The sequence below is a fragment of the Hyla sarda genome, chromosome 3 (genome assembly GCF_029499605.1).
Source record: "Hyla sarda isolate aHylSar1 chromosome 3, aHylSar1.hap1, whole genome shotgun sequence".
Lineage (NCBI taxonomy): Eukaryota > Metazoa > Chordata > Amphibia > Anura > Hylidae > Hyla > Hyla sarda.
In genome coordinates, this window is record NC_079191.1 from 429,435,792 (window position 1) to 429,458,500 (window position 22,709).

Here is a 22,709-nt window from a genome sequence, read left to right on the forward strand (position 1 = left end):
CAATCCCGCCCCCCTTCTAGGTTGAGTCCCAGCCCGCCGCGGGTTAATACCGGCGGGCGGCGGGGACGTGCTGTGGCGCAGGCTTTGGCCTCTGCATTGGGGCCTGGGCCTGCTGCTGCTGGTGCCGGGTTGCGGGGGATGGCTCCTCCCCTTCCTGCGCGCGCGCTTCCGGTAGTCGCGCGCGCATCTTCGGTAGTGGCGGCGGTCCCCGGGCAGTGCAGTGTGAGTTCCGGGGTAATGGGAAATCATCATGCCCCCTCGGCCGGATCTCGTGCCTCCTCGTCGGCTGACGAGGTTCCGGACACGCCGCCGGCGCGGGTATCCGCGGTCAGCCTGCCACATGGTGGTGGGCTGGCTGTGTCCCAACCCCTGCCTGTAGACTTGGGGGAGGAGGACCCTTTATTTGAGGATGCCCAAGATAGCATGGGCCCCGGGGATGATGCTGCGGGCCCCTCTTCTCTGACTGTCCCTCAGGTAGCGCCCCCACCTCCCCCTCCCCCCCCTATCACCGGCCCTTCACTGTCTCTTGCTGGGGGTCAGGTGTTTGAGCAGCGGGTCAGCCAGCCCCCGCGTGACCGGGATTCAAGGGGGTCTGTGAGGAGTGTACGCAGGCGTTTTTCCAGGTCATCCTCCCGGGGTTCTGGCCGCTCTCGGCGGTGCAGGGCTGCTGAGTCTCGGGCTCGGTCACACCGCAGTTGTCGCCGGGACCACAGATGCAGAGCGAGATCGGGGAGGTCCCGCTCGTCCCGCTGGCGAACGCCATCTTCTTCGAGAGACAGCTCATGGAGCTCGGCGAGCCCGGACAGGAGGGCTCGCCGGCGTGGCAGTCGTCGGCGACGTTCCAGGTCCCCTAGGAGGTCTTCGCGTGGATGCGAGCGGCCCAGCGCGGCTCCAGCTCCGAATCCGGATCCTGCTCCTCCTCCTGCTCCGGTGTCAGATCCAGTGCCTGATGCTTCCTCCAGTGGTCCATCGACTTCTTCTGGTGCTCCTGCGCGGACTGGTGAGTTCGACTTTGCGGGGGCTTGGGGTACTGGGGGTGGGTCTGCTGATGTTTTGTCTGTTTTGAAGGCCGTTCTTTCCAAGTTGGAAGGGCCGCCAGGTGAAAAACTGGCTACCCCAGCCCGTCGTGTGTCCCCGGTTAGAGCGAGCGTACACAAGGAGGCTATTTTTTGTGGGCTTAGCCCTTTGGGGGTGCATGTGGACGAAGCGGTTAAGGAGAAGATTTGGGGAAATGCATATGTGGATTTGTGGTCCCTGGTTTCTGTGGACCAACATACCATAGATAAGGAGCGGAGACCTCAGTCTGAGAAGGCGGGCCCCTTCAGGCCTAAGGTTGCCAAGTCCATGGATAACTGGTTACAGGCCTTTGCTGTCTTGGGGTGTGTTATGGGTGAAAAGCATCCCGAACGCTGTTCGGAACTTTTTATTTATATGGATTCTGTTTACAATGCCTACAAGGCTCATGGGGGTTCTGCCTGGTGGCGTTATGACGAAGAATTTCGTCGGCGGCTGGCTTTGCAGCCGGAGGTTGGTTGGGGTGTCAAGGCGACTGATGTCTGGTTGCGCCTAATGATGTCCCAAAAGGGGCCGTCCTTTCAGTCAGGGGCCGCTGGTCAGCCCGGGGCTACGGGGTCAGTGGCCGTGCGAAGGCCCGGGGCTTGTTGGCTCTTCAATGAGGGCCACTGCCGATTTCTCAGCTTGTGCAAGTACAAGCATGAGTGTTCCTCCTGCGGCGGGGGACATGCCGCAGTGCGCTGTCCTAGGGCTGCAAAAACGCCCGCCCGGCGTCTGCTGCCGGAGGGAAGGACCCCGGTGAGGGTGGCCGCGATGCGCCCGTGGTTAGAGCAGTACCCCATTAGGGAAGCCGCTTTGGTTCTAACAGATGGTTTTGAATGTGGTTTCTTTATTCCGTTTGTTTTGAGTACGGTTGGTGGTGTTTTTCCGGATAATTTGAAATCGGCTCGTGAGCGCCCTGAAGTGCTCCGGGACAAGATTGGCAAGGAGGTGGCGTTGGGTAGGTTTATGGGCCCCTTTTCCATCCCGCCTTTTCACAACCTGCGGGTGTCCCCTTTGGGTGTGGTGCCCAAGAAGGAGGCAGGGAAGTTCCGGCTCATCCATCACCTATCGTACCCGAAGGGTTCCTCGGTGAATGACGGAATTCCCAAGGAGGATGCGTCTGTGTCCTATGTTTCTTTTGATAGGGCAGTTGCCCTGGTTAGGAGTGCGGGAGCTGGGGCCTTGATGGCAAAATCCGACATTGAATCGGCATTCAGGTTGTTGCCGGTTCATCCGGAATGTCACCACCTGCTGGGGTGTCGGGTTGACAGGTTGTTTTATTTTGATGTCTGTTTACCTATGGGCTGTTCCATCTCGTGCCACTACTTTGAGTTGTTCAGTTCATTTTTGGAATGGGTGGTTCGGGTGGAAACAGGCAGTTCCTCTATTATTCATTACTTGGATGATTTTTTGTTTGTTGCCCCAGCCGGGTCCTCCAGATGTCATTTTTTGTTGGATTCTTTTTGTTTCTTGATGCGTAGATTTGGTGTTCCTTTGTCGGCGGATAAGACGGAGGGTCCTGCTACTGTGATGTCGTTCTTGGGCATTGAGATTGATTCGGTTGCCATGGTTTTTCGCCTGCCGAGTGAGAAGTTGGAATCTTTGTTGGGCTTAGTGAAAGTTTTTTGTGAGGTTAAGAAGGCCACGTTGCGGCAAATGCAGGTGTTGTTGGGTCACCTTGTCTTTGCGTGCAGAGTTATGCCCATGGGGCGGGTTTTTTCTCGGAGGCTGTCTTTGTCCACGCGAGGGGCGCGGCATCCAGACCACAGGATCCGCATTTCCCGGCAGTTGCGAGCTGATGTTTTGGTTTGGAGGGAATTTTTGAGATGCTATAATGGTCGCACTTGTTGGCAGGCGGCTGAATTGCCCAATGGTGACCTTCAACTGTTCACGGACGCTGCGGGGTCTTTGGGTTTCGGGGCTTTCTTTGATGGTGCGTGGTGTGCCGAGGAGTGGCCTCGGGAGTGGCGTGAAGACGGGCGATGCCGGAACCTTACGTTGCTGGAACTTTTTCCCATTGTGGTTGCGGTGGAACTTTGGGGGAATCTTTTTAGTAACCGCCGGGTTGTTTTCTGGTCTGACAATGTGAGTGTGGTTCATTGTGTTAACGGTCTTACGTCCTCTTCGCTTCCTGTGTTGTCTCTGCTTCGTCATCTGGTGCTTCGCTGTCTGGAGCTGAATATTTGGTTCCGGGCCCGCCACGTCCCTGGTATTGACAATGTGATTGCTGATGCTTTGTCCCGTTTTCAGTTTCAGGCCTTTCGGAAGATGTGTCCGGACGCGGCCCAGGAGGTCACTCCTTGCCCCCGGTTGGTGTGGGACTTGGTGACGGTCGATTGATGCCCCTTATCCAATCATCGGTAGCGGCTGCTACTTGGACAGGACATGGTAAGGCGTGGGCTGCTTGGTGGGGTATGGTTGCTGGATGCCCGGTGGAAGTTTGTGGGGAGTCCCGCTTATCGGTAACCATTGACTATTTGTTATCTTTGCGCGCAGCTGCTGTTTCCGCTGTGGTGGCCCGCCGGAGGCTGGCGGGTGTGAGTTTTTACTTTAAACTTTTGGGTTGGGAAGATGTGACGAAGCGTTTTTTAATTCAGCAGGCGCTGAGGGGTTGGCAGAAGACCCACGTCAGGCGCGAGCGCAGGCGCCCGGTTTCCTATACTTTGTTGGTGGCTCTGCTGTCGGCTACGGAGGAGTGTTGTCCTTCTCAATTTGAGTCGTTGCTTTTTTCTGCTGCTTTTTGCGCCGGGTTTTTGGGCGCTTTTCGGGTCGGTGAGATGGTTCCCGCGTCTAAGTCGGGCGTGGGTGGTTTGTTGTTTGAGGATGTAGTTTGCTCGAACGGCGTATTGCAGTTACGTATACGCAGGTCCAAGACGGATCAGATGGGCCAAGGGGCGTGGGTTAGTTTGCGGTCTGTGGACGTGGAAGTGTGTCCTGTTCGGGCCTTTTTGGGTTATTTGGCGGTTCGCGCGGGTGGTGAGCATTTTTTCGCGCATGCTGACGGTTCCCCTCTGACGCGCTATCAGTTCCAGGCGGTTTTTAAGCGGTGCCTTGGGGCTGTTGGTGCCCCGGCGGCTGAATTTGGCACACATTCCTTTCGGATTGGTGCGGCTACGGAGGCGTCGCGTGCCGGGCTGGCTGTAGCAGACATTCAGCGAATTGGGAGATGGCTCTCGGCATGTTATGCGGGATACGTTCGTCCGGAACTGCTTCTTTAACTTGTTTTTCTGTTTCAGAGTCTCCGGTGGCTTCCGTGTTCTTTTTGGGGCATTCATATATCCACCGGGCAGCCCAAAGGGCGAGTTGCCGTCCTGGCGGAAGATCGTTGGGTGTTCCAAACATTGATGCCCACTGGCGTGGGATTCCGGGCATGCGGTGGCACCAAATTCTTTCGGAAGCAGTGGTTATTGCCGGTATGGTTCGCTCGCCGGTGATTTTGGTTGTTCATGCCGGTGGGAACGACCTTTGTTTTACCCGCTTTCCAGAGCTTATCACCGTCATGAAAGTTGATGTGGAGAGGTTATCTGGCTTCTTTACGGAGCTGGTTTTGGTATGGTCGGAAATTGTTCCTCGGGTCAAGTGGCAAGGGGCCAGGGATGCTGAGGCCATTGAGCGGTCTTGCCGCCTGGTCAATGCTAGGATGGCTCGTTTTGTTCGGTCCAAGGGCGGGGTGGTGGTCCGTCACCGCGAGCTGGAGGGTGACAACAGACGATTCATGATCGCAGACGGGGTCCACCTCAATGATATTGGGCTGGACATTTTTCTATCGCGCCTGCAGGATGGTCTGGAGCAGGCCCTGTTCCTGTTAAGTGGCGGTCGGAGCTCCGTGTAGGGATACACGGGCTCCTAGTGGCATGGAATGGTATGACCTTAGAAGATGGAAGATGCCGTGGGCAGTCATGCCCGTCGGGGATCCGACGGTTGGCATTCCTCTACGGCTGTGGAACAGGTCAATCTCACCGTTTTTGTTATATGGTTACTGCTATGCAGTGTTGATTTAGAGTTGCACGCTATAGTGCTGTTTATTACTTAATAAAATTGGAGCTGTGACCACCACCTCAGCCCACTAAAAGAGAAACACGGTGTCTGTTGTTATTTACTGAGCGGGGGGAGGGCAAAAGGTTTTGTAGAGGGAAGGTGTGTTCAATGCAGTCTACATGATACAAGTGTGACCTGGGATGTTACATTGGTGAGACCGGTCAGCCACTCAATAAAAGGATGAACCTCCACAGATCGTCCATCAACAACCATAGAGAAAAGGACTATCGCACCCCAGTTGGACACCATTTCACCCAAACAGGTCACTCCCTACAGGACCTCAAAATCAAGATCCTGAAAGGAAACTTCAAGAACACCCAGGAAAGAAAGACATTTGAAGCCAAAATGATAGTTCTTTATGACTCCAAGAACAGAGGACTTAATGCGGATTTAAGCTTCTTATCCCATTATCAAAATGTCCTATAACCTTTGCTAAACTGTCTTCCCTCTCCCTGCTCTAACACCATCACACCCCTGCTCCCCCTCCCCTGTCTAAGTCTTATCTTCAGTCTATGGTTCTGTAGTAAAATTGTCCTTTCTCCTCTGTCCAGCGTGTTCTCACCTCTGCTCTCCAGCTCCCCCCCCCCCTCATCCTTATCTGTATCTATCGTCCTATAGCTATACAATTTATGGCCCAACTTAAAGGGGTATTCCAGGAAAAAACTTTTTTTTATATAAATCAACTGGCTCCAGAAAGTTAAACAGATTTGTAAATTACTTCTATTAAAAAATCTTAATCCTTTCAGTACTTATTAGCTTCTGAAGTTAAGATTGTTCTTTTCTGTCTAAGTGCTCTCTGATGACACCTGTCTCGGGAAACGCCCAGTTTAGAAGCAAATTCCCATAGCAAACCTCTCCTAAACTGGGCGGTTCCCGAGACACGTGTCATCAGAGATTACTTAGACAGAAAAGAACAACCTAAACTTCAGAAGCTCATAAGTATTGAAAGGATTAAGATTTTTTAATAGAAGTAATTTACAAATCTGTTTATCTTTCTGGAGCCAGTTAATATATAAAAAAAAGTTTTTCCCTTGATAACCCCTTTAATGTCCATTCTCTACATATGATGTTTTAACCCCTGCATATTTTGTGAGATAGAACGTGTGTTTTCTCCTTGTGAGCTCAGAAATGCTTATGACTTGATAAAGGGAGGAATCCCGAAAGCTTCTCTACATAATCTTATTAGTCCACTAGGGATGTATCTGTTAAACTAAATAGTAAAACTATAGATGTCATAACTCAGAAGCATGGAAACATTGTATAAAGAAAATATTAATGAGTTACTATATACAAGATTTTAGATAGTCTTTATAATAGAGACACAAACCTATAGAGACCTAGACATAGTTTACAGCTTTACAGATGTAAGATACTTGGTATCCTATAACATGTCTTTACTGGAATTGTATGTTATTTTTTACCCTTGTTGCTACTAGGTTTCTCTCCTTTTTCTTCCTTTTTTGCTGTATTCATAATTTTATTGATAAAACAATAAATAAACAGTTATATTAAAAAAAAAAAAAAAAAAATAAGGTATTACAAGATACTGCAACTACTGATGATTTTGCTTTTTGCACCACGGGACTAATATGACTACTCCTAACTAATATCTCTCTCTCTCTCTCTCTCTCTCTCTCTCTCTCTCTCTCTCTCTCTCTCTCATTGTAACTTGAAACCAGACTCAACATACAATGCTACAGTCCAGATCTGTGAAACGTGTCAATGGCTGGAAGAACTGACCAATCAGAATGGGCATTTTACTGGAAAAACCCCTGTATTACTGAAGTGTATGCACTGACTGGTGTCTGGTAGCGCCCCCTACAGTACAGGGAGGTATTACATGTTCTGTACTCTTCACCTGTATTACTGAAGTGTATGCACTGACTGGTGTCTGGTAGCGCCCCCTACAGTACAGGGAGGTATTACATGTTCTGTACACTTTACCTGTACCAGGGTTACCTGCTCCTTTGGACACCAGGTGAGGGCGACTCCATGTTACTTTTTTAGGACATTGCCTGTACTGTACAGGACCCCGAAGAAGATCCTGTCCTCAACATAGACCAGTGTTTCCCAAGCAGGGTGTCCCCAGCTGTTGCAAAACTACAACTCCCAGCATGCTGGGAGTTGTAGTTTTGCAACAGCTGGAGGCTCCCTGCTTGGGAAACACTGACACATAGACAATGGTTTGCAGCTCCCAGCAGATCTTTATTACTTTTATATGTAAGGATTTGCTTTATCTATATTAGTTATCTACTTATTTTTCTTTAATCCTCACTTTTTCCTATTTTTGGATGACATTTTGGTGCCTTTAGAACCAATTACCAGGTTTATATAGAGTTATGGTCTCAACATGCAATGATTTCACCATACAATGGTCGTCCTGGAACCAATTAATATTGTAACTTGAGGGACCACTGTATATATATATATATATATATATATATATATATATATGTGTGTGTGTGATGTCCCAGTACGGGATATAATCCTACAGTCCTATCAGCTTGAGTCCCTGTACGTCCTCAGGGCTCATCTGCAGTGTTCCCCCATAATGTACTAAGGGTAAAGGACCTTTGATACGGTCACATGGTTGTTAGTCACATGATAATTTTTGTCACATGTTTAAGTCATATGTTTTGTTACCCAGAGAGCACCAGGTGACCAGATGACCCGCAGCTAGCCTATGGGCTCCTTGCTCAGCCCCACTTTATAAGGGGGGAGGTTCTACAATCTCTCTCTAACACCGCACTTTCTGCTGAGGTCGGGTCCAGTCCAGACGTCTCAGGGTCAGTGTCCAGCACATCTGGAGGCCTCAACCTAAATTGCAGCCACAAGTCAGTAAGTCAAGTCATCTTTATCTGCCATCATCCTCTTCAGTCAAGTCAAGTCAAGTAAATTGTAGTCAGCGTGGCCTGCACCTATAGTCTCTCCAGTCACTGCAAGTCCCAGGAAGCTGCGAGGTCCCCCGTGTTCCTGGTCACCTTTCTGGGATCCTGGCCAAGCTGTATAGACTGTAACACCTGTCTAACCTCAGTAAAGCTACAGTTAACCTTAACCTGGCCTTGGACTATTATTTGCCTTGCCTAACCTAGAACTAGCGGTTCTACCTTCGGGTGGTTACATAGGCAAACCACGCCCTGGCATCACGAACACGAAGGGGTTAATACTATCTACCCCTGGGCAACAACATCTGCCCCTTACACCTCACCTCACACTCGTGGCTCACCAGATATATATATATATATATATATATATATATATATATATATATATACATATAGAAGATGAGAGCAGCACACCAGCCAATGTCCACAGTGTAGCGGGTGCAAGCGGGCCCAATCACAGCCCAGGCCAGTGGCAGCAGATCCCCTCCATATACATGCAGCCACCTTAGTGCATACTGGTTTACCATTGAATTCAATGCATGAAGTGTATGCAGAAAGCTTCTTAGCTCCCCCTAGGGGTGCCTGTCAAAATGTTTTAGTTTAGTGTAAACTCTTTTTAGTCATATTTTCAATAACATTTCAATAACAATGAAAGGTTCAAAGTCACAGGGTTGTGAAAAATGTCATAAGGCACCATGTTAGAATCATAGCAAAGGCGATAAAATATTACAATAAAGCCACTAGCAAGGCATCATAATTGTACCAATCTGCTTACATGAAAAAATACGTAACTCCTTGAGGGTATCTAAAAGTTGGGGTACAGGGGTACAGGTAGGAACATATGGGTGGAGACAAGGGAAGGTAAATTCAGAAAGAAAAAATAGAGAAAAAGGGAAAATAAAAAGGAGGGGGGGGGATGGAAAATATAAAGTACATATTAGAAGGGGGGGTAGTACTTCTTCCAGAGCGGAGGAACAGTGGGGCTACCTATGGCAAGGTAAATCAGGAGATAACTATGGGGGTTTAGTATAAGACAGTAGAGGCCCCCTGACTAAACCTATATGCAAAATGTGCGTCGGGGTATAGGTGCTCTGGTGTCCACTTGGGTACATGGCAGACATATTGCGGAGCTATGATTTTATCACTATCTTTTTTGTCATATGCTGTTACTATGCACATTCCCTAATCCTACATTGTTACTTTAGCTTTTACAATTGTCTATTTATTGGGATTGTGCAATTGATACTTTATGCTCTGTATTACTGCACTTTAATTGTACCTACCGATACCAGAAGCTTATTCTCTGTACCTTTCTTGATGTGCCATATGACTCTATTTTTAGTGGTTTTAAATGTATGTGCATTTACTTCAATAAAGTTCATTCATGTTTTATTATAAAGTGTATCACTGATACCTTTTTTCTTGGGTATGTGGTGTCCCGGTACAGGACCTGTCCTGTACCATCCTTAAATTCCCTCAGGAAGAGTCCCTTAGGTCCATAGGGCTCTCCTGCAGGGCTCCCCCCTTGTTGCCTGGTATAAATGCAATGTATATTTGTTAAGTGTATCTATTGTTCATATGTGTAAAGTTGTACAAAAGTGTATAAAGTGTTGGTCATGTGAACTACTGTCATGTGATATACCCAGAGTTCCATGGGCACAGCAACCCCAGGCACTAGCAACCAATGGGCTTTAGTCCAGCCCCCTAGTATATAAGGGGCTGTAGTCTCTTAGTTCCTGCTCTTGTTCCTGCACTCTCTTATCTGTAAGTATCTGTAGTATCTGATGTAAATACGCCGGCTGAGGCCGCATTTTCTACGCCTTCTTACTCCTCCAGCCCAGATAGGGAGCCACCAGTGCCGAAGTCTGTTCCAGTCAGCGCACGCCCGCAGTCACCTCCTCTTCCTCAATGGGTGTTCGGCGACGAGCCAGCGCTTATCCAATATATGTGGGACCATGTCCTTCCCCTGCCAGGGAAGTCCCATCCACCGGTCCCCACAGCACAGGCAGAGAGAGCCCGCAGAGAGGCCGAAATCACCGGCATAATAGAGAGGTTGAAAGTCCAGCACAGAGAAAGGTACGGGCCTAAGCAGTTGCCCTATGAAGTACAGCTGGAGCAACAGCAGGATCCCAAAAGGCTGGAGGCCCTCTAAATACGTAAGCTGGACTATCCACGAGAGGGTGAGCCACCCTTGGAGCGCCGACGCGCCACCGTTATAAAGTTTGATAGAGTACGGGGCTTTGGCACCCTCCAAGACTGCCGGCATGGAGGTACCATACCAAACAGTTCAGCGGTACTACCTGCCTCCAGCACTCCACTCCTTAGAAGCTGGGGAGATAGTGGAATACACCCCGGTGAAAAGTCTGTGGGGAGAATTGGCAGCAGCCATAACCAGGCCCAAGAATCCCATTCAAATACCCTTCACATATTTCCCGTCGGACGACTGGGACGCAGATCCCCATGGAATTCGGCCGACGAGGTCTCCAGATACTGCTCTAGAAGAAGTAATGTATTTGTCCGAGGTGCCCATCTTGGCTCCTAAATTCATGAAGAAGTCCAGCTCTGCATCTTCACTTACAGAAAATGTGCCCAGGCCTACTCCCCCAGAGGACATTTTCATGTGTACAGAGACTCTTCACTTCTTCATTGTTTTCTCGTTTATCAGCCTGAAATTGGACATTATTAATAAATGCTTCAGGACTGCATCCGGCCTAATGGCCACTTCGCACTTCTCCCTAAGGGGACCGACGACGAGGGCGACTTTCATTAAGTAAGGGGGTTTGTGGTGTCCCGGTACAGGACCTGTCCTGTACCATCCTTAAGTTCCCTCAGGAAGAGTCCCTTAGGTCCATAGGGCTCTCCTGCAGGGCTCTCCCTTGTTGCCTGGTATAAATGCAATCTCTATTCGTTAAGTGTATCTATTGTTCATATGTGTAAAGTTGTACAAAATTGTATAAAGTGTTGTTCATGAGAACTACTGTCATGTGATATACCCAGAGTTCTATGTGCACAGGAACCCCAGGGACTAGCAACCAATGGGCTTTAATCCAGCCCCCTAGTATATAAGGGGCTGTAGTCTCTATTCTCTCTCTTGAGACCTGGACCTAAAATAAAGCACAAACTCCTGTATACTGCAAATTCATCTCATCTAGGCCAAAGCCTAAAGTCCAGCAGCCACATCTAAAACGTGAGTTACAAATATCTCCACAAATCCAGTGACTACTACTCAGCTAAAGGAATATATTAGTAGCACAGAGGCCTGCCTAAATAACTACAAGTCCAAGCAAGCCTGCGAGGTATCCTGTGTCCCGGTTACTTCAAAACCCTTGCTATGGACATTCCTCCATTGCATGCCGTTTTTGGGCTGGTTGTCGGCGGTCCCTATACCGAAACAACCACATCCTGGCGTCACGAACACTAAGGGTTTAACAACATCTTGCCCCCAGGGTTAATACATCCATTGCAACACCCCGTGGTCACCACAGGTATAACACAGTACAGCCAGAAAGGGAGATTCTGTATAGATAATCCAGGTACCCCAAACTTTAGCAAACTACTAATTTCCTCTGCAATGAATTCCTCAGACCTCAGGAGCCCAATTTGGAAAACCATTCAGTCAGAAAGTGGGTACGTTGTGATTTCCAATATCTCTCTGAACACTCCCTCATTAAAGGGGTACTCCGGTGCTCTAGCATTCTGAACATTTTGTTCAGAACCCTCTGAGCCTGCGGCCACGCCCCTGGTGATGTCAATCCATGCCCCCTCCACTCATGTGTATGGGAGGGCGCGTGTCAGCAGACATGCCCCCTCTCATAGACATGAATGGAGGGGGCGTGATGTCACCATGGGCATGGCCATGACGTCACAACCACTGCCGCAGGAACCCAGTGTTTCTTTAGAATGCCGGGTGATGCGGGAGATCGCAGGGGGCCCAGGCCATGGGACACCTACAATCAGACATCTTATCCTCTATCTTATGGATAGGGGATAAGATGTCTAGCAGCAGAGTACCCCTTTAAGTTTTTCCAAAGTACCTGGAAGTAGAGATATCTTTGCCACTTGTGGGGAATTGGCAACATGATGATCACACGTGACCCATGGTGCCCTTCTCTAGTCTACACCTCCAGCAACGATCCAAGTCATCAGGGTACATGCAATGTATGTCCGTAGGAAAGCGGTAACAACGGGAGCCAATCTTGTTTTTCTATTTAACATCGGAGGCCATTGACAACCTATGTGAAAAGGCAATTGCTTTTTTGTGTTCTTCTAGCTAAAGGAAACTCCAAAATCTCCTTCTCACCTAGAAAACAACAGATCTCTATCAGAATCACTATAAGACATCAATGGGCCTCACAGTCTCGAAAGGTTCTCCGATCAATGAAGTTTGGCCAACGTGTTTTCGGAAGCAGTGACAAGCAATCTGGTATGAACAAAGGAACGTAGCTGGTCGTATGCCAACCAGGATAGACGTCTATCTAGATGGGAGCTACTGAGGTCTTCAAAAGAGTAATTCTTCCCCAACTAGGAAATGCCATAAGCTGAGTCAATAAGACTTATCCCATATGAAGAAGAGCCTAGCAGTGTGGTTTAGTGGAAAGCCAGGATTTACAAATATGGCTATCATTAAATGGGCACTCTCATTAAAACTAATTTTCGCTATTGCACTAATTAAAAAATAAATAAATAAATAAATAAATAAATAAAAGATGACGTTTTGTGTTTAAAAAAGCTGCCACTAGGTGTCTCCCTACTTTTCCAGAGCACATTTTCCCCCATCTCTTGCACAGGCTTTGGACTCCTGCTGGCCTGGCAGAAGTCCAAAATCAGGAAATGCTGTCTGGAGTGCTGAGAATGGGGGGGTGCAGCCTTACCCAATCATAGCTCATCTCACACTGAACTGCTCTGGGCTGTGTGTAGCAGAGTGAGGGAGGAAGTTCTCCCCTGTATGGCTTCAGATGATGTCACACCTGCTGGGGAACGCCCCTTCCCAGTCTGTGAATCTGACTGAGACTGAGCAGAAAATACAGAGCAATATCAAGGTAAAAAACTAACAAATAATAAAAATAAAGGCGGGGGGGGGGGGGGTTATTATGATGGGGGCAGTGAACTGGGAGGATTATAACATTAAAAAGAGAACATTTTTATCATGAGAGGTACTCTTTAAGCCAGATCTTTTGGACTTGCCATGTTTAAAGGGGTACTCCGCCCCTAGACATCTTATCCCCTATCCAAAGGATAGGGGATAAGATGTCAGATCGCCGCGGTCCCGCCGGGACCCCGGGGATCGCTGCTGCGGCACCGCGCTCTCATTACAGCACAGAGCGAGTTCGCTCTGTGCCTAATGACGGGCGATACGGGGGACGGAGCAGCGTGACGTCATGGCTCCGCCCCTCGTGACATCACAGCCCGTCCCCTTAATGCAAGTCTATGGGAGGGGGCGTGATGACCGCCGCGCCCCCTCCCATAGACTTGTACTGAAAGGGGCGGGCCGTGACATCACGAGGGGCGGAGCCGTGACGTAACGATGCTCCGGCCCCTGTACTGCCCGTCATTACGTGCAGAGCGAACTCGCTCTGTGCTGTAATGAGAGCGCGGTGCCGCAGCGGGGATCCCAGGACTCCCCAGCAGCGGGACCGCGGCGATCTGACATCTTATCCCCTATCCTTTGGATAGGGGATAAGATGTCTAGGGGTGGAGTACCCCTTTAAGAACCCACTCGGAGTGGGGGCAGCTGGGTTGTTTTTCTTAACGCATTGCTTTATTTTGTTACCTGCTATTCCATTAATAATGAAAACAATTTAAAAAGAAAGAACCTATTCATCCTACACACACAGGACTTGGGGGGCCAAATATGGTTATAATAAGGACCTACCTCGGTCAGAGCTAGAAAGTCATTGAGACAACAACAGATCGAAATGGGCAATAGCAAATTCCAATGAAAGCCACAAAAATTGTCAGATGGGGATGTGCCCGGTCCAGCAAGAACGCCAGAATGCTCATACGCCCAAACCAAGACAAAAATTGGAGATGGAAAATTTTTAAATCCTCGAGTGTCCTCCTCTGCAGCACCGTGAACATACATCAGTATTTACACTGATAGTTACATATGGGACAGCTGCTCGGAGCTTTAAGGGTGGTCACACATGAGAGGGAAGCCTTGATTTACATTTGTGGATCATCCATAGAAGGATAAGACACCTAGTGGCTAAGACTTTAGACCTATTTTTCAGGGGTAAGGGGTAAATGAAGTTTTTTACAGATATGTTAGGAATATCATAGGCCAGTGTTTCCCAACCAGGGTGTCTCCAATTGTTGCAAAACTACAACTCCCAGCATGCCTGGACAGCCTTCGGCTGTCCAGGCATGCTGGGAGTTGTAGTTTTGCAACATCTGGAGGCACCCTGGTTGGGAAAAACTGTCATAGGCTATCACATTGAGTTTTTTTTTTAAACAAGAGCACATTTAAATGTCTTCACCTTGTATACATTTTGTGCTTCATGTATATAAGACCACACCCCCAAAATGAAGATGGTCAATAATAAGAAATGCGTGTAAAATGCAAGCAATGTACACGTTTACACCATTTTACTCCCATGGAAAACTTTTTTATTTTTTTTTTTATCAACTGGTGCTAGAAAGTTAAACAGATTTGTAAATTAGGTAAAAAAGGGAAACTAAACTAAAAAAGTAGCCAACCCCTCTAGGCTACCATCAGTTGCCTGATACAGTGATGTAATGGTAAAAATGATGACTGGATCGTGCTTCAATTATAATATGAAAGTGCAAATTTATTACACAATATAGAATACATATAAAATATAATGTAAGCAATACTCCTCGAGACACAAGGGCCCTTGTGCCGAGGAAAAGTTACAATTTAAAACGTATACAAACACCAATAGCTAGCATTGAGAATTTTGGCAATACAATATTACTTTAAATCCGGCCTCCGATATTTCGAATTAGGTTAAATGTCCCTTTAAAGGTATGGATTCCAATTATTATACGTAAGGTACGTCAAGTCCCATAAAGGATATAGGTTCCAAATTTTAAACGTGGAATAGGTAAATTATGGTTACCAGTCTGCAGTACATCCCGATTGGAAATGTGGAGTCCGCACGGTTAGGTGGTACCAGACGTTGGCACGCGTCCTCGCGGCGGTCTGCCTGCCACAGACCGGCTGTAATGATAGCCGCTTGCTGATGTGTTCGCTGCAGATGGTAACCACACGATGAAGCAGGTGCGGACTTCTAGGTAACTCGTGTACTGCTTAGCAGAACTGGATCGGAGTTCGCCGTTGAATAGTCAGGTAGCGGTGATGTATAATAATCTTATACCTAGACGCGTTTCAGGGGTCACATGTGCTTTATACACGTGAGCCCTGAAACGCGTCTAGGCATAAGATTATTATACATCACCGCTACCTGACTATTCAACGGCGAACTCCGATCCAGTTCTGCTAAGCAGTACACCATTCCCGGGACCATCTTCCAGGCAGCATTGCCCAAGCGCCTGTGACGTCACCCACCATCAAGTTACCTAGAAGTCCGCACCTGCTTCATCGTGTGGTTACCATCTGCAGCGAACACATCAGCAAGCGGTTATTATTACAGCCGGTCTGTGGCAGGCAGACCGCCGCGAGGACGCATGACAGCGTCTGGTACCACCTAACCGTGCGGACTCCACATTTCCAATCGGGATGTATTGCAGACTGGTAACCATAATTTACCTATTCCACGCTTAATATTTGGAACCTATATCCTTTATGGGACTTGACGTACCTTAGGTATAATAATTGGAATCCATACCTTTAAAGGGACATTTAACCTAATTCGAAATATCGGAGGCCGGATTTAAATTAATATTGTATTGCCAAAATTCTCAATGCTAGCTATTGGTGTTTGTATAAGTTTTAAATTGTAACTTTTCCTCGGCACAAGGGCCCTTGTGTCTCGAGGAGTATTGCTTACATTATATTTTATATGTATTCTATATTGTGTAATAAATTTGCACTTTCATATTATAATTGGAGCACGATCCAGTCATCATTTTTACCATTACATCACTGTATCAGGCAACTGATGCTAGCCTAGAGGGGTTGGCTACTTTTTTAGTTTTTTAGATTTGTAAATTACTTCTATTAAAAAAAATCTTAATCCTTCCAGTACTTTTTAGGGGCTGTATACTACAGAGGAAATGCTTTTCTTTTTGGATTTCTCTTCTGTTACGACCACAGTGTTCTCTGCTGACCTCTGCTGTCCATTCAAGGAACTGTACAGAGCAGCATATGTTTGCTATGGGGATTTTCTCCTGCTCTGGACAGTTCCTAAAATGGACAGTAGAGGTCAGCAGAGAGCACTGTGGTCGTGACAGAAGAGAAATCTAAAAAGAAAAGCATTTCCTCTTTAAGCATTAAAATAAATCTGTCAAAAGCATGGGTTATTTTCTAATACTCTAATGAAATTATCTGCAGCAACATTTACAGTACATGACCTCCTCCGTGGCAGTAGCAAAAGCTTCTAAAAGCTTAAGACAAATGTCATGAAAACCCAAGGGCAGCCGCGTCTAGGGCCAGAGGTCAATAATGGCTTTTAACTATTTTACAGCAGCAAGAAAGTTTTCCTCTAGACAAAATCATCAGATATGACGGAAAACATTACAGAGGTCAGGATAAAGCTCCGCCATTTATATAATAGGACGTAATCAGGAAAAGGCCTCACATAAGGGTCATGAGAGGAAAATATCCTCAAAAAAACCCCATCAAGTGTCCACCTAGAGCCTAGAGGTCAAGAAGAGCTCTTAGTGTATGGTGAGATCATAGTGTATGGCGAGATCATAGTGTATGGTGAGATCATAGTGTATGGCGAGATCATAGTGTATGGTGAGATCATAGTGTATGTGAGATCATAGTGTATGTGAGATCATAGTGTATGGCGAGATCATAGTGTATGGCGAGATCATAGTGTATGTGAGATCATAGTGTATGTGAGATCAGAGTGTATGGTGAGATCATAGTATATGGCGAGATCATAGTGTATGTGAGATCAGAGTGTATGGTGAGATCATAGTGTATGGTGAGATCATAGTGTATGGTGAGATCATAGTGTATGTGAGATCATAGTGTATGGCGAGATCATAGTGTATGTGAGATCATAGTGTATGTGAGATCAGAGTGTATGGTGAGATCATAGTATATGGCGAGATCATAGTGTATGTGAGATCATAGTGTATGGTGAGATCATAGTGTGTGGTGAGATCATAGTGTATGGTGAGGTCATAGTGTATAGTGAGGTCATAGTGTATGGCGAGATCATAGTGTATGGTGAGGTCATAGTGTATGGCGAGATCATAGTATATGGCGAGATCATAGTGTATGTGAGATCATAGTGTATGGCGAGATCATAGTGTATGGTGAGATCATAGTGTATGTGAGATCATAGTGTATGGCGAGATCATAGTGTATGGTGAGATCATAGTGTATGGCGAGATCATAGTGTATGTGAGATCATAGTGTATGTGAGATCAGAGTGTATGGTGAGATCATAGTGTATGTGAGATCATAGTGTATGGTGAGATCATAGTGTATGTGAGATCATAGTGTATGTGAGATCATAGTGTATGTGAGATCATAGTATATGGCGAGATCATAGTGTATGTGAGATCATAGTGTATGGTGAGATCATAGTGTGTGGTGAGATCATAGTGTATGGTGAGGTCATAGTGTATGGTGAGGTCATAGTGTATGGCGAGATCATAGTGTATGGTGAGGTCATAGTGTATAGCGAGATCATAGTATATGGCGAGATCATAGTGTATGGTGAGATCATAGTGTATGGCGAGATCATAGTGTATGTGAGATCATAGTGTATGGCGAGATCATAGTGTATGGCGAGATCATAGTGTATGGCGAGATCATAGTGTATGGTGAGATCATAATGTATGGTGAGATCATAGTGTATGGTGAGATCATAGTGTATGGTGAGATCATAGTGTATGGCGAGATCATAGTGTATGGAGAGATCAGAGTGTATGGTGAGATCATAGTGTATGGCGAGATCATAGTGTATGGTGAGATCTTAGTGTATGGCGAGATCATAGTGTATGGTGAGATCATAGTGTATGGTGAGATCATAGTGTATGGCGAGATCATAGTGTATGGCGAGATCATAGTGTATGGTGAGATCATAGTGTATGGCGAGATCATAGTGTATGGCGAGATCATAGTGTATGGCGAGATCATAGTGTATGGCGAGATCATAGTGTATGGCGAGATCATAGTGTATGGCGAGATGATAGTGTATAGCGAGATGATAGTGTATGGCGAGATCATAGTGTATGGTGAGGTCATAGTGTATGGCGAGATCATAGTGTATGGCGAGATCATAGTGTATGGTGAGATCATAGTGTATGGCGAGATCAAAGTGTATGGTGAGATCATAGTGTATGGTGAGATCATAGTGTATGATGAGATCATAGTGTATGGCATGATCATAGTGTATGTAGAGATCATAGTGTATGGTGAGATCATAGTGTATGGCGAGATCATAGTGTATGGTGAGATCATAGTGTATGGTGAGATCATAGTGTATGGCGAGATCATAGTGTATGGCGAGATCATAGTGTATGGCGAGATCATAGTGTATGGTGAGATCATAGTGTATGGCGAGATCATAGTGTATGGCGAGATCATAGTGTATAGCGAGATCATAGTATATGGCGAGATCATAGTGTATGGTGAGATCATAGTGTATGGCGAGATCATAGTGTATGTGAGATCATAGTGTATGGCGAGATCATAGTGTATGGTGAGATCATAGTGTATGGTGAGATCATAATGTATGATGAGATCATAGTGTATGGCATGATCATAGTGTATGTAGAGATCATAGTGTATGGTGAGATCATAGTGTATGGCGAGATCATAGTGTATGTGAGATCATAGTGTATGTGAGATCAGAGTGTATGGTGAGATCATAGTATATGGCGAGATCATAGTGTATGTGAGATCATAGTGTATGGTGAGATCATAGTGTGTGGTGAGATCATAGTGTATGGTGAGGTCATAGTGTATAGTGAGGTCATAGTGTATGGCGAGATCATAGTGTATGGTGAGGTCATAGTGTATGGCGAGATCATAGTATATGGCGAGATCATAGTGTATGTGAGATCATAGTGTATGGCGAGATCATAGTGTATGGTGAGATCATAGTGTATGTGAGATCATAGTGTATGGCGAGATCATAGTGTATGGTGAGATCATAGTGTATGGCGAGATCATAGTGTATGTGAGATCATAGTGTATGTGAGATCAGAGTGTATGGTGAGATCATAGTATATGGCGAGATCATAGTGTATGTGAGATCATAGTGTATGGTGAGATCATAGTGTGTGGTGAGATCATAGTGTATGGTGAGGTCATAGTGTATGGTGAGGTCATAGTGTATGGCGAGATCATAGTGTATGGTGAGGTCATAGTGTATAGCGAGATCATAGTATATGGCGAGATCATAGTGTATGGTGAGATCATAGTGTATGGCGAGATCATAGTGTATGTGAGATCATAGTGTATGGCGAGATCATAGTGTATGGCGAGATCATAGTGTATGGCGAGATCATAGTGTATGGTGAGATCATAATGTATGGTGAGATCATAGTGTATGGTGAGATCATAGTGTATGGTGAGATCATAGTGTATGGCGAGATCATAGTGTATGGAGAGATCAGAGTGTATGGTGAGATCATAGTGTATGGCGAGATCATAGTGTATGGTGAGATCTTAGTGTATGGCGAGATCATAGTGTATGGTGAGATCATAGTGTATGGTGAGATCATAGTGTATGGCGAGATCATAGTGTATGGCGAGATCATAGTGTATGGTGAGATCATAGTGTATGGCGAGATCATAGTGTATGGCGAGATCATAGTGTATGGCGAGATCATAGTGTATGGCGAGATCATAGTGTATGGCGAGATCATAGTGTATGGCGAGATGATAGTGTATAGCGAGATGATAGTGTATGGCGAGATCATAGTGTATGGTGAGGTCATAGTGTATGGCGAGATCATAGTGTATGGCGAGATCATAGTGTATGGTGAGATCATAGTGTATGGCGAGATCAAAGTGTATGGTGAGATCATAGTGTATGGTGAGATCATAGTGTATGATGAGATCATAGTGTATGGCATGATCATAGTGTATGTAGAGATCATAGTGTATGGTGAGATCATAGTGTATGGCGAGATCATAGTGTATGGTGAGATCATAGTGTATGGTGAGATCATAGTGTATGGCGAGATCATAGTGTATGGCGAGATCATAGTGTATGGCGAGATCATAGTGTATGGTGAGATCATAGTGTATGGCGAGATCATAGTGTATGGCGAGATCATAGTGTATGGCGAGATCATAGTGTATGGCGAGATCATAGTGTATGGCGAGATGATAGTGTATAGCGAGATGATAGTGTATGGCGAGATCATAGTGTATGGTGAGGTCATAGTGTATGGCGAGATCATAGTGTATGGCGAGATCATAGTGTATGGTGAGATCATAGTGTATGGCGAGATCAAAGTGTATGGTGAGATCATAGTGTATGGTGAGATCATAGTGTATGATGAGATCATAGTGTATGGCATGATCATAGTGTATGTAGAGATCATAGTGTATGGTGAGATCATAGTGTATGGCGAGATCATAGTGTATGTGAGATCATAGTGTATGTGAGATCAGAGTGTATGGTGAGATCATAGTATATGGCGAGATCATAGTGTATGTGAGATCATAGTGTATGGTGAGATCATAGTGTGTGGTGAGATCATAGTGTATGGTGAGGTCATAGTGTATGGTGAGGTCATAGTGTATGGCGAGATCATAGTGAATGGTGAGGTCATAGTGTATGGCGAGATCATAGTATATGGCGAGATCATAGTGTATGTGAGATCATAGTGTATGGCGAGATCATAGTGTATGTGAGATCATAGTGTATGGCGAGATCATAGTGTATGGCGAGATCATAGTGTATGGCGAGATCATAGTGTATGGTGAGATCATAATGTATGGTGAGATCATAGTGTATGGTGAGATCATAGTGTATGGTGAGATCATAGTGTATGGCGAGATCATAGTGTATGGAGAGATCAGAGTGTATGGTGAGATCATAGTGTATGGCGAGATCATAGTGTATGGTGAGATCTTAGTGTATGGCGAGATCATAGTGTATGGTGAGATCATAGTGTATGGTGAGATCATAGTGTATGGCGAGATCATAGTGTATGGCGAGATCATAGTGTATGGTGAGATCATAGTGTATGGCGAGATCATAGTGTATGGCGAGATCATAGTGTATGGTGAGATCATAGTGTATGGCGAGATCATAGTGTATGGCGAGATCATAGTGTATGTCGAGATCATAGTGTATGGCGAGATCATAGTGTATGGCGAGATCATAGTGTATGGCGAGATGATAGTGTATAGCGAGATGATAGTGTATGGCGAGATCATAGTGTATGGTGAGGTCATAGTGTATGGCGAGATCATAGTGTATGGCGAGATCATAGTGTATGGTGAGATCATAGTGTATGGCGAGATCAAAGTGTATGGTGAGATCATAGTGTATGGTGAGATCATAGTGTATGATGAGATCATAGTGTATGGCATGATCATAGTGTATGTAGAGATCATAGTGTATGGTGAGATCATAGTGTATGGAGAGATCATAGTGTATGGCGAGATCATAGTGTATGGCGAGATCATAGTGTATGGCGAGATCATAGTGTATGGTGAGATCATAGTGTATGGAGAGATCATAGTGTATGGCGAGATCATAGTGTATGGCGAGATCATAGTGTATGGCGAGATCATAGTGTATGGAGAGATCATAGTGTATGGAGAGATCATAGTATATGGAGAGATCATAGTGTATGGTGAGATCATAGTGTATGGAGAGATCATAGTGTATGGCGAGATCATAGTGTATGGCGAGATCATAGTGTATGGAGAGATCATAGTGTATGGAGAGATCATAGTATATGGAGAGATCATAGTGTATGGTGAGATCATAGTGTATGGAGAGATCATAGTGTATGGCGAGATCATAGTGTATGGCGAGATCATAGTATATGGCATGATCATAGTGTATGGAGAGATCAGAGTGTATGTAGAGATCATAGTGTATGGTGAGATCATAGTGTATGGCGAGATCATAGTGTATGTAGAGATCAGAGTGTATGGAGAGATCAGAGTGTATGGAGAGATCATAGTATATGGCATGATCATAGTGTATGGAGAGATCATAGTATATGGAGAGATCATAGTGTATGGCGAGATCATAGTGTATGATGAGATCATAGTGTATGGTGAGATCATAGTGTATGGTGAGATCATAGTATATGGCGAGATTATAGTGTATGGTGAGATCATAGTGTATGGAGAGATCAGAGTGTATGGTGAGATCATAGTGTATGGTGAGATCATAGTGTATGATGAGATCATAGTGTATGGAGAGATCATAGTATATGACGGGGGGGGGGACACAAAGAAAACTCAACTTTTAGAAAATCAGGGCCATTATTGTTAGCGGTTCGGTGTTGCGGATATATCTTATTGTTGCGTCTTCTTTTATCTGACAGCTCGGTCCATTATGTCGGTTTTCTCTGCTGTTCACCATCTGCAGTGATACCTCGGCTGATAACATTAGACAATAGCTCACAGGGTCCACACCGCAATGGTCT

At 45.9% G+C, this 22,709-nt stretch overlaps 1 protein-coding gene and 1 long non-coding RNA gene across 3 annotated transcripts in view; one reads left to right on the forward strand and one right to left on the reverse strand.

Annotated features, from left to right (window-relative positions):
* Window positions 1-7,124, forward strand: part of LOC130363106 (uncharacterized) — a 56,712-nt gene extending 49,588 nt beyond the window's left edge. The window contains exon 3 of the long non-coding RNA XR_008891727.1: window positions 6,774-7,124. This is a non-coding gene — a long non-coding RNA (uncharacterized LOC130363106). The remainder of the gene's footprint in view (window positions 1-6,773) is intronic.
* Window positions 1-22,709, reverse strand: part of CNIH3 (cornichon family AMPA receptor auxiliary protein 3) — a 134,753-nt gene that overhangs the window by 106,125 nt on the left and 5,919 nt on the right. The gene's annotated exons all lie outside the window — the stretch shown is intronic.